Here is a 13,371-nt window from a genome sequence, read left to right as displayed (position 1 = left end):
GTGCTCAGCCACAGTGGAACTCTCTAACACATGCACACAAAAAGCTCAGGAACCATGGTGGAAGAGGAGGCAGCAAAATCATGAGAGCCCATGGTCATGACGGACCAAGTAAAACAGTGTCTTCTGGTCATGACAGGACACCACTCATGAACTCACAGCTGCTGTGTCTCCCTGCACAGAATCTACACAAGATCAAGTCAGCCAACATTCCCGGAAGGTTTGTGAGCCGTCCCTAATTGAGAAGCTCAAGAACAGTTGATGACTTCTTGGGGCGAGAGAGTCCGTTTTCTTTAATGGGTGTAGACCACACAAATCAGGTTATTAAGTTAAAGAGGAGACAAAGTAGGGGCATAGGGAGGTGGGGATGGCTCTGGGATGAGTTAAGACAGAGTGTTAGAGGTGCATGTGATGAAAGCACATTGTATCAAATTCTCAAAAATTAACGAAAGATTTATATACAAAAATGTAGATGCGAATCAGAAGATGTCACTCCCTCATGTTTGGTTTTTAGTGACACCTTCTCAGCACCTTTAAATCAAACTCCCATTTCCTCAGTGTAGGGTTCATCACCCCAGCACACTGGATCAGTCTCCTCTAAATCTGTTCTCACTCCACCTCCCTTCCCACCGAGGACCTCATGCCCTCTGCTGGGGTCAGTCCCTCCTTCCCTAGACACTAAACAGCAGTGGCTCCTCCATCCTCCCTTCACTTCTAACTACAGCCGCTGTCTGCCCTCATTGTGTTGGAAAGTCTCCACTTCAGGCTGCCCTGGAGCCTTGCACCTATCTGATAAGTGGGGTATTCACTGAATGTTCAGATTCACGAACTGTGTCAGGAAATAGTAGCATGTTTTATAGTCAGTTTTACCTGTTAATGTGCTAATTTGATTTTTTTTTTAATTTTTGAGATTGTAACCACACTTCTCCCTTCTCTTTCCTCCCTCCAAACCTTCCCACATGCCCTTTGCTGCTCTCCTTCAAATTCATGGCCTCTTTATTTATCAGTCGTTATTGCATGCGTGCATGTATTGAATGCACAGCATATATTTATAAATGCAAATGTAGACAACATTGGATGTTGAGTCCATCCAATGTTACCTGGATGGATGTTTTCTGGAACGACTCTCTGCTGAACAATGGGTTGGTGTGTTTGGGGGAGAATCGCCTCTCCTGGGCCTAGCTTTCTTCAGTTACCTGTAGGTTCTTGTGTACGGTTGAGGCCTCTTGGCTTTTCCCCATGCAGTTTGTCAATTGTGTTGGTGTTCTCCTTGTTTGGCACACATTTGGACCGTTGTGTCGGTGAGACTTTACGGTTATAGATTCTGATGTGGGTAGGGGATGTAATCTCACAGCGAACTCACTGTTCCTCTGGTTCTCACAGTCTTTCCACCTCCCCTTCAATGTTCCCTGAGTCTTAAGGCCACCAGCAGTCTTACCCAGCTATGAGCCACGCCATCAACCGGTGTGGTATGGCAACTATGGATGGAATAGTAGCACGCCTTTATACCTCGGTGGTAAACAAAGATTTGCTCAGCAAGAGGGAGAGCATGCCTGGTACTGTAAACCTAGCTAGCCACTCGGAGCCGCTGAAATCACAGTTATTAGAAGAGAATGTATTACCCATACTTTACTAAACCAGCATAATCCCTAACAACAATCTATAAACAACTGCCCTTATATCCACAGATAAGTATAGTCTTTATAGAAACTTCCAGATGGAGACAGTTACAGAAAACCAAAACCAATCAAAATGCAGAGCCTGGGATCCCAGGCCCAAAGAATACATCAAGTCAATGCTGACACATTTACATTTATTTATTTATTTATTTATTTATTTATTTATTTATTTATTTGTTTGTGTGTGTTTGTGTGTGTGTGTGTGTGTGTGTGTGTATGAGAAAAGACAACTTGGAGGAGTCAGTTCTCTTCTTCTACCTGGTAGGTCTCAGATTCTAAGTTATTAGGTAGAAAATGCCTTTACCTGCTGAGCTCACCTTAATCTATTCTTAGGCACAGCTGAACATGCTGTTGTTACAACTTGAAAATGTTCCCCCAAAGTCTTATGTTGGACACTTAACCCCCAGTGCAACCGTGCTGTTAGGCATTGGCTTTGTGAGGACTCCACCTGCCAGGATTAAGGCCAGCCATACAAAGTGTAGAGTCTACAGTTCAGTCAACTTTCTTCCTCTTTGCCCTTCTGCCATGGGATGATATAGTAAGAAGGCTATCCTGGATACGGATCTCCTGACCTCAGACTTCTCCACCTCAGAATGTTGAGGCAATAAATCTGTTTTCTATAAATTATCCGGTTTCAGATGCTCTGTTACAGCAACATAAAATGGTCTAAAGCAGATACACACAAGAATGCCAGCTCAACTCATTAACAGCCTTCTTAACTGCGTTCTCCAAATCAGAGGTCGTGCTTTGCAGCGGCATTTGGTGACTCAGACAACTGACATCTAGTTTCAAGGGTTGGGCGAATAGAAATTGCTGCCATCTGGTTTGGAATCAGAATGTACAGAGGTAGGGTTTTGTTTGTGAGTTCTGCTCGTAAGTAAAGCCATGCAGGTAGGGAGAGAAGGCTAAGAAGGTACGCAACGGCGAAACCATGATTGGAGGAGGCACAGGAAGAAAGGAGATGGCTTTGCAGGGTCCTGACCAATGTCTTCCTTTGCCCAGACCATTGCGTCCCACTGGATTCAGGAAAACATCAGCTGCCTGCCCTCCAAGCACCATCCACGATGAAGCCAGGGAGGGTACACAGTCAGCTTTCCACTTGACAGAAACAGACTACCTTGGGCGTGCGGCCTCTGCTTTCCACACTGCTGAGCACCACCTCACCTCACTTCGGTGAATGACTCCTTCTTCACTAGAACAGGGTGAGGTCCACGGCTTCCAGGGGAAGAAAGCAGAGGAAATAAGCGTGAGTCACTGTTTCTGTGGCAACTCCTGAAAGGAAAGGGACACAGTGTGTTAGGAAATCAGGGTCTGTGGTCTGGAGACTCTGCGAATATAAATTATTTGGTTGCAGGATCTGAGTTTATTTGGCAGCAGAGCGAATCTCCTCAGGTGATGGATGCTAGAGTCCATCCTCACAGTGGAAGACAAAGTTAGCCAAGATGCAATCTCCCCCTGAGCCAGGTCTTTATAGTAGGCTGTTCCACAGTTAGTGGCGATCAATATCAACTCCATTTAAGACCATCCAATCCTGTTAGCCTGACCTCATTAAACCTGATACAAACAAGGGACGAAAAGCTAGAGGCAGTGGGCAGGAGTGGGAGCTTCATACTGCGCAGTCACACCGACTCAGAAGCCCTTTCACAGCAAAGGCGAGAGACTGACGTGTGTGCTCTTCTCAGCAGTACGACCAGCTGTGGAGTTTTCCTAACGTGTCCATCAAGGTGTGAACCAGCGAAAGCCCAGCAAAAGCTGTTTACATTTGAACAATAGGCATGAGCCTTCAGAGGGATTTTCCTCAGAAAATGCTCTCCCGGGCTAGGCTGCTTCTGCAGTGAGACCCAGAGAGCACTCAGGTCTCCAGAGTCTTCATTCTCACAAGAGCCTGCATGGCTGTGTGGACCACTGTACCTCCCACCGCCTGCATCTGAACAGGCTGAGAAGGGAAAGTAGACCCCGGGGGACACTGGAGAACTGAACAGCACTTGTTTCTGTGCACATCCACAGACCACCTGATAATTCCACAACAAGCTCTTTTTAAACCTGATGTGAGACCGGAATAGACATGTCACACATGCCTATGGAGATGTGCCAACACAGCCTGAGGAAGCAGGGCCCTGGGAGAGCTATGGTTTGATCTAGTATCCTGGTCCTGCTGGAGCGGTGGCCAGGAGTTTCAGCCAGAGTGGGTCTCTCTGCCAAGAGAGGAAGCTGCAAAGCCCAGAACAGCGCTTCCCAAATTGAAGTACCTGCATATAAGTGCCTGTTCCCACAGAGGCCAGAAAGGGGAGTTGGATCTCCTAGAGCTAGAGTTTCAGGCAGTCATGAGGTGCCAGACATTGTTACTGGGAGCTGACCTTGGTCCTCTGCGAGAGCAGCTTTTGTGTCTAACCAATGAGCCATCTTTCCAGCCCTCTTCCCCCAATGTTTGGCTTTTTACCGTGGTTCTATATATGAAAATACTGGTTTATATTCTAAGTGCTTTTGATACTTTAATACTATACTATAGAGAGCCTTCTGAGATGGTCTTCTTCCAGTTCTGTATCTCTGGCCTTCGCTGTGTCTACACACATAGTTGTGACACACATTACCTGTCCATTGCAGATACACATTGTGGATACATTTTCTGACTCGATGAATGCTGAACATGGCGTTTTCCTAATATAGGCAATGGGTTGTGAGTTTCTTTTCTGTGTTTCTTAGAGTGGATGTACAAGGATTTCCACAGGATTCTCACTGGATGTGAGGGTAGCTGTGGCCTGAATGCCACAGGCAGAAGCAAACTGTGTTCAAGGGGATGCTTCCATCTTCCATTCACTACAAGGACCTTGAGAGTTCCGTGCCCCACAGCTCCACCACCACATGGGATTGTCGACTTGAGTCTTTAGCCTGTCTCACGATTCTACTCATTTTTCTTCTTGGTAAGTTTGAACGTCTTCGGTGTGTTGGCAGGCTATTTGGGATTCTTCTTCATTTTTCTTCATGTTCGTATCTAATTTCTAATAGCTGCCCTTGCCTTTCCCTTATTGATTTTTGGGAGTTCTTTATGTACTCTTAATTGAATCTTTTTCAGTGCTAGGATTGAAGCCAGGTCCTCACACATATTTGGCAACTCTCTCCAACCTAGCTGTACCCCACCATAACGTACAAAGTCTGCAAGTATCCTCCAGTTGGTGCCTCACATTTTCACTTTTTTATTTGCTCCTTCCCTGAGGAAAAGATTTACATTTCAATTAGGAAAATTTGTCTGTCCTTTAAGTTTTCATTGTACCTTTAAAGATCAATTTAAGAAATATTCATTGGGGCTAAGAGATGGCTCAGCAGTTAAGAGCACATATTACTCTTGCAGAGGACCTAGGTTTGGTTCCCAGCTCCCTTTCTGATGATTTACAACTTCCTGTGACTCCAGCTCCAGGTGATGTAAAACCCTCTTCTTCACTCTGGGGGCAACTGTACTCATAGACATACACACATGTGCACATCCACATGCACACATTTGTGCACAGTTAATATTATTTCAAACCTTAAATATTTGCCTACCAGAAATTGCAAACATATTGCTCTGACTTTTTAAAACGAAATTTTGCTCATAATTAAGTCTCTAACTTGTCTTCCTGTCAACATGCATCATGGACCTAAAAGGAGGCAGGAGACAGCATTGTCCTGAATTCAGCCTTGAAACAACTTAGTGCCTTGGGATCTCTTGTTCCACAGCGGTTGGGGGGGGGCAGGCAGACAATGAAGCTCACTTTAATGACAAATGGTTGGTGTTCTCATTTCTCTGTTCTAATCTACTCACCTGTAGGAAGCAGCATCATGTGAAAGACTCCCTGCCTGCTGGAGCCTCCCCTAGGCTTTCCTGTTAGAGAATCTGGGTCATCGCTGTGTGGAAAGCAGGCAGAGAGGCAAAGTGGAATATGCAGTCAAGAGCTGGAGGAAAAGGGTGAGTGGAGAAGACAGAAACAGTCGGGTTCCAGGTCTTGAGTGTGGAGAACAGAGCAGAGAGGCGCAACCCCAACCATGTGCAGAGTATAAAGGACTCAAAGGAACAAGCTTGCTACCCCAAGAAATAGTTCTGGGGAGAAATACACATTTACTCCATACTGATATTAAGTCTCAGATATGGGTTCCTCTTTTCATTCTTTTGTTAAAATGTTTCTTGCATATATTGTCCAGGGGACAGAACATACATGCAGAGGTCACAGGACAACTTGCAGAGTCAGCTCTCTCCTTCCACTGTGAGCGTCCTAAGAATTGAACTCTTTTTTAAAAAAATTTTTATTAGATATATTTCTTTACTTAGATTTCAAATGTTAGTCCCCTTCCCAGTTTCCTGTCCAAAAGCCCCCATTCCCTCCCCTCCCCCTCCCCCATGCAGGTATTTCCCCCATACAGCCCCCTTATTGCCCCTCCCATTCCCCTGCACTGGGGGTCCAACCTTGGCAGGACCAAGGGCTTCCCCTTCCACTGGTGCCCCAACAAGTCTATTCTCTGCTACCCATGCAGTTGGAGCCCTGGGTCAGTCCATGTATAGTCTTTGGGTAGTGGTTTAGTCCCTGGAAGCTCTGGTTGCTTGGCATTGTTGTTTTTATGGGGTTGCAAGCTCCTTCACCTCTTTCAATACTTCCTCTAATTCCCCCCAAGGGGGTCCTATTCTCAGTTCAGTGGTTTGCTGCTAGCATTGACCTCTGTATTGGACATGCTCTGGATGTGTCTCTTAGGAGAGATCTATATCCGGTCCCTTTCAGCATGCATTTTTTTTTTTTTTTTTTTTTAGCTTCATCAATCTTATCTAGTTTTGGTGGCTGTGTATATATGGACCACACACGGGTCAGACTTTGAAGGCCAATCCTTGAGTCGCTGCTCTAAACTTTTTATTTCATATCCCCTCCTATGGTTATTTTCCCCCTTTTAAGAAGGAGTTGGAGCATCTGCATTTTGGTCATCCTTCTTCTTGAGTTTTCTGTGGTCTGTGGATTGCATCTTGGGTAATTCGAGCTTTTTGGCTGATATCTACTTATCAATGAATGCATACCAAGTGTGTTTTTCTGTGATTGAGTAACCTCACTCAGGATGATATTTTCTAGTTCATTCCATTTGCCTATGAACTCTTTATGCTTGGTGGCAAGCACCTTTACCCAGTGAACCATCTTGCCAGCAATAATGATGCAATAGGACTGGCCAGTTGAAGTCCTAGATGCTATGCTATGCTTTTCACCTCCATAATTTTATTATATTTATAATCTAATGGCATTCAAATGAGGTAGAGAGGATGAACATCACTTAACACAGAATTAACAGAATTTTAACTCAGAAGAGAAGCACCTGAGAAGAACATGCTTGAAGCTGGAACCTGGCTAAAAAGTATTCCATCTATCTTCCTTCAAGCACAGCACCAAGAGAAGACTGGTGTCTGGATGCTTTTTTGAAAAAAATTTTACATGAACACCAACCACCTCCAAATAATGCAGTGATTTCTTGTCATTTGGGTCTAGTTGTCGAGAGAAGGCCACTCGATGTTAGCAGTAGGTCCCTGCATCTTTTGTAATTTAATGAGGTCACTCTGTCTTAACTCAGCATTTCTCAAGTTTCTCTTCCATAATGCTGACTGTACTTTTCCAGGAAGGGCCATTGTCACAGGCAACAAGAGTAATTTATTCACAAGTTCATAGGTCGTGCCTTCAAGTCTTTGTCTGTATTCCTAGGGAAATGAAGGCAGAATGGCCATGGAAGAACCAGCTTGAAATTTATATTTTAGAAATATTAAGATGTTAACTGGCCCTGAGAGGAAAGTCCCTGATGATTTTAATGAAATAGGACACGAATGCCCGTATTTTAAGGGGTGAATCTAGTAGCGTGACTGAGTGGGTCTTATTTTGTCATCACAGGGCATACATATGCACTCTTAAATGGCCATGGGTGCACCTTACAAGTGGAAATAACTTAACTTTCTTCGTGTGTGTGTGTGTGTGTGTGTGTGTGTGTGTGTGTGTGTGTGTATGCGCGCGCGCGCACGCACGACTCTTGTGGAGGTCAGAGTTTTAAATGTCAGGCGTCTTCCTCCACTACTGTTCATCTTTTTGTTGTTTGTTGTTTTACTTTTCAAGACAGAGTTTCGTAGTGCTGAAACTCTTTATAGACCAGGTTGGCCTTGAACTCAAACGATCTGCCTGCTTCTGCTTTCCTGGTGCTGGGATTAAAGACGTGACCACCACATCCAGCTCCCACGTTTGCAGTCTTAAGGCAGAGTCTCTAACTGAACCTGAAGCTCATGGATTTGGCTGCATCTGAAGGTCAGTGAGCCTCAGAAACCTGCCAGTCTCTGCTTGATCCCCAGGTACAGGGTCACCTGCTCATGGCACCAACCCAGCTTTCAAATGTGGGTGCTTGGGATCTGAGCTCAGGTCCTCCTGCCTTTGTGACAAGATCATTACCATTTAGCCACCTCCCCAGCCTCAACACACATGGCTCTAGCTGGTGACAAGACACTTGAGGAGCAGGAAGCTCGTGGAGAACTGTCACTGTGTCAATCTATGTCGGTCATTTTTCCATCGCTGCTCTAAAAGCCTAACAGGAAGCAGCTCGAGGCTGGAAACATTCATTTTGGCCCCCAGCTTGAGGGTGCACAGCCCTTTATGGTAAGGAAAAATGGTGTCAGGAACATGAGGTAAACACAGTGTCTGAACAGGAGAACCAATAGGCAATAAGGGACATTTCACATGCGAAACAACCAATTTTACCAGCTCCTAACCTCCAGCTTTCTGTCTTTGTCTTCCTTCCTATTTCCTTTGCTGCCAACTGCTTCTTTGTCCCCCTTCAACAATACACCCGGGTCGATTTCCCACAGTGGCACCATCTTGGCTGTAGCCAGTAGGGCAAGCTCTGGGAGGCCCTGAGGCTGGACCTTCCTTCCTAGTGCTGGTATCATGAGCACCATTGTTGAGTGAGTGTGCACACCAGTACGAAAATGTGTAAAGTCAGGGCATAGTCCTGTATAAGGACAACAAAGGTGATTAACAGTTTGCTTTAATGACTTAATGGGCATTGAATAAGTCATTTAGTTTTCTTAGCATCTTACTAAAATGGTTTTGGGGCATTGATCATGAACTCACACACTGGGTTCTGGGTGCTTTGTTACCCTGGTGTGAGCACATATTACCCGGTGAATATTTACTGCACTGTGGCCATTGGTGACTTCTCAAGGCATTGCTTATGCTCAAGGAAGAATGAGCTGTTTACTGTGACCTTGGAGTCACTTTGCTGCAAATCAGGAGGAAGCTGAGCTCTTTGTGACTTAGAGCTTATATAATTTGGGGAGAGGTGACTTCTGACCTCTGAGCTGTTACCTGCCTGAAGTTTGTGCAGAGAGTTGCTGCTTTCGCGGGTCACCATCGGTGCAAGGATGGATGTTTGGGTGTTTGATGATATTTCTGCCTTCAAGTCATCCATGATCCTGTAAGTAACCCCATTGGCTGACCAAGGTGGATTTGAAAGAGGAGAAGGAGCCATAGCGAGAAGGAGCTGGGAGAACATGGCGGCAGATGTTAAGATTCTTCTCTGCGCATAGAAACAGGTTGTTATGAATAATTTTAAGGGATGGGTGTGTACAGGATTTTATGCTGTCTAGATGGGCAAATTATATCATATCAATTGGATCAGAGGTTATTGTGTGGTGTGTTCTTTCATGTGGCGACTTAATTGAGTTCAAGAGAAGGTACAGTGGCGGGACGCACCAAGCCCGCCATGGAATTTGGATGTGTATGCCTGGTGTGGTAACAACCCGTCAAGGGAACTGTGAGTGAAAGCAAAATAGCATGGCAAGGTGCCTCTCTGGAACGGCTTGCAGACTGTCCGGGTTAGAGAGTACCCTGGGGGCCAGCGTGGAGCGGCTGAGATAAATTAGTGCTAGTTCCTATGGCCTGCTGGAACCGGAACTAGTGAGAGAGCAAACAACCGATTCAGAAGAATCATCTGAATCGTGGAGCAGTACACAGAACCAGTTGGCCTTTTTTTTCACTGCAACACCACTCCATGTTTTAGTGAGGGGCACACTGTGCAATGTGCAAAACATTTTAAATACAAAATCCCATTAATTTCTCACCTGCAGAACAACCCATAGTATTATCTTTTACAAATAAAGTAAGCTTTAATAAATAATTTTTCCCAAGGGCATATCATGAGTAAACGGTGAGACAGAGGCTCAAATTAATGTCTTTTCTGACTCCAAAGTCTGTACCAGTATGAAGAGGCATGTGCAACGCTGGGAAAGGCCCACTCAAAAGAGACCCCCTCCAGTTTTACCTGTAAAGATTATTGGATGCTGTATGGGAGGGTGAGAAGACAGAGGTTGTTAGCATGCCACAGCCTACTGCAATACAGTGTTCTAATACAGCAGAAACCATTGGCACATTACAACACTGAACATTCTTACCAAGTCATTTCTGTTCTTTTATTTAAATTTATTTTATTTTTTTTTGAATAAATTCTGACAGTAGTTTTCCCCACTGCACTGCCCCACCAGATCCCACCCCACATGTGCGAGCGCGCGCACAGACACACACACACACACACACACACACACACACACACACACACACACACCCCTCCTCTTTCCCCGGTTCCACTCTTCCTTTACCCTTCAGCAAAGAGCATGCCTCCCTCTCAGGGCCCCACTATGAAAATCAATATGGTGGTTCTGAAAATTTGGAGTCAATCTATCTCAAGACCCAGCTTTACCACTCTTGGGAATATGCCCCAAACACACTTTCTCCTACCACAGAGATCAACTATGTTCATAGCAGCTTTATTCATAATAGCCAGAAACTGGAAGCAACCTAAATATCCCTCAACCCAAGAATGGATAAGGAAACTGTGGTACATTTGCAGTGGAATATTACTTAGTTGTTTAAAAAAATGATAACATAAGATTTTCAGGCAAATGGTTGGAACTAGAAAAGATCATCCTGAGTGAGGTAACCTCACCCAGAATGACAAACATGGTAGGTACTCACTGAGAAGTGGATATCAGCTGTTCAGTAATGACAATCATTCAGATACCCCACCAATCCAGAAAGGATAAGTAACGAGGAGGGCTCTAGGTGGGATGCCTGGCTCTTCTTGGGAAGAGGACATAGAATGATTTTGTGGGTAGACTAGGGGCAGGTGGGGATAGGAACAGGAGGGATAAGGTTGAGGGGGACGGAGGGAGAGATGACTGGAATTGTAGGGCTGAGGGGGGCAGATATGGAAACCTAGTGCAGTAGTAAGTTCCAGGCTATAACCAAAACCTTTTGACCTACAATCTGTCCTGTCTGCAAGATGTGCTGGGGTAGTGGAGGTGCCGAACTTGGGAGTGGCCAACTAGGGACTGGTCTAATTTAAGGCCCAAGCCACCAGAGGAAGCTCATGTCAGACAGAGTCAGGCACTATTAGGATTCCTCACCAGGGTCACCTTCCTAGAATCCTGGGACTTACTACTGCACTAGGTTTCCATATCTGCCCCCCACTCCAGTTCCCTACAATTCCAGTCATCTCTCCCCTACTCTCTCCCTCCATCCTCCCCCACCTGATCCCTCCTGTTCCCTTCCCCACCTGCCCTAGTCTACTCACAAAATCTATTCTATGTTCCCTTCCCAAGGAAATACATGCCTCCCCCTGGAGCCCTCCTTTTATTTAATATCCACTTATCAATGAGTACATGCCACGTTTGTCATTCTGGGTCTAGGTTACTTCACTCAGGATGATCTTTTCTAGTTCCAACCATTTGCCTGCAAATTTTCTGATGTCATTTTTTAAACAGTTAAATAATATTCCACTGTGTAAATGTACCACAGTTTCTTTATCCATTCTCGGGTTGAGGGACATCTAGGTTGTTTCCAGTTTCTGGCTATTATGAATAAAGCTGCTATGAACACATTTGATCAAGTGTCTTTGTGGTAGGATAGAGTGTGTTTTGGATATATGCCCAGGAGTGGTAAAGCTGGGCCTTGAAATAGATCGATTCCAATTTTTCTGAGAAACCACCAAATTGATTTCCATAGTGGTTGGACAAGTTTGCACGCATCCCAGCAACAGAAGGTTATTTCCCTTGCTCCACATCCTCACCAGCATAAGCTGTCACTTGTGTTATTGATGTTAGCTATAGTGACCGGTTTTAGATGGAACCTCAGAGTCATTTTGATTTGCATTTCCCTGATGGTTAAAGGTGTTGAACATTTTTTTAACTGTTTCTCAGCCATTCAATATTCCTCTATTGAGAAATCTTGGTTTAGATCTGCATCCCATTTTTAAATTGGATTGTTTGATTTCTCGATATTCAGTTTCTTGAATTCTTTATATATTTTAGATATTAACCCTCTGTCAGGTGTGGAGTTGGTCAGGATACTTTCCCATTCTTGTAGGTGCCATTTTGTCCTATTAATGGAGTCCTTTGCTTTACAGAAGCTTTTCAGTTTCACGAGGTGCCATTTATTTATTGATGGACCTGATTTTCGACAAAGAAGCCAAAACAATGAATAAAGAAAGCATCTTCAACAAGTGGACTGGTCTAGCGGATGTCTGCATGTAGAAGAAAGCAAATAGATCCATATCTATCACCCTGCACAAAACTCAAGTCTAAGTGGATCAAATACTTCAACATAAAACCAGATACACTGAACCTGACAGAAGAGAAAGTGGGGAATGGCCATGAAGGCATTGGCACAGGAGACGACCTCCTGAGCAGAACACCAACTGCGCAGGCACTAAGATCGACTCATTTCTCAACTGAGCTTTTCTTGTGGGAGCAATCACATGGGACGCACAGAAAACAGAATACACTAGAGAGCAGCCATGGGAGCCTACTTCACTAGTTTCTCTAGTGGAACAGAATGATGGGAGGTTATGCATTACCCAAGTAGGTTACTAGACAATGTGGGCCAGACAGTCAACAAGGCCTGCAGGCCGGAGAGGCTGAGTACTCAGTAGTGGTCCAGTCCATGGAGCTGGATGCTGCAGGATCACCACTGTGATCTGAAGGCCAAAGCATCCCCTGATATTCAGTCCATGTTGGAAGCGGACATCTGAAGTGATAGATATACTTTCTCAGAAGGCAGCAGAAGAGGTCAGACCACAATGTTTATCAGTGGAAAAACTCCTTACGTATGGCTTACCTGTTAGAAGGTGATTCTTCCCACCATGGGTAATACTGTCTGGAAATGTCCTCTCAGCCCTCCCAGTGGTTTTTATCCTAGGTAACTTTAGATCCCATCAGGTAGACACAGGATTATGACAAGTCAGAGCAAATTATCCCGGGTCAGGCAGTAAGAGGATGCCCTGCCTATGGGCTGGGGGCATAGCTCAGCCATGAAAGTGCTTGGTGCACAAGTATGAGGACTGAAGCCTGAATGCACAGAAACCCATGTAAATGGAAGGTGGGGGAAGTGATCTGCCTATAGTTCCAACCTCAGAAGGTAGAGACGGGAGTACCAGAGGCTACTATATCAGGCAAGCTCTGTGTTTGATTGAGAGCTTGTTTGAATAAGGTACAAGAGTGAGAAAGGATGATTTCTGACATCAGCTTCAGGCTTCCATGTACATATGCATGCACACACATGTGCACACACACCCCAAACCATACATGTATACATGCATACTACATACACCTGAAAAAGGGAAAAGAAAATTAGAGCCAAGCAAAAATCTCCCATGGTAGTTA

This window comes from Rattus rattus, chromosome 3, assembly GCF_011064425.1.
Source record: "Rattus rattus isolate New Zealand chromosome 3, Rrattus_CSIRO_v1, whole genome shotgun sequence".
Lineage (NCBI taxonomy): Eukaryota > Metazoa > Chordata > Mammalia > Rodentia > Muridae > Rattus > Rattus rattus.
The sequence above is the reverse complement of the archived record's forward strand: the minus strand, read 5'-3'. Positions refer to the sequence as shown.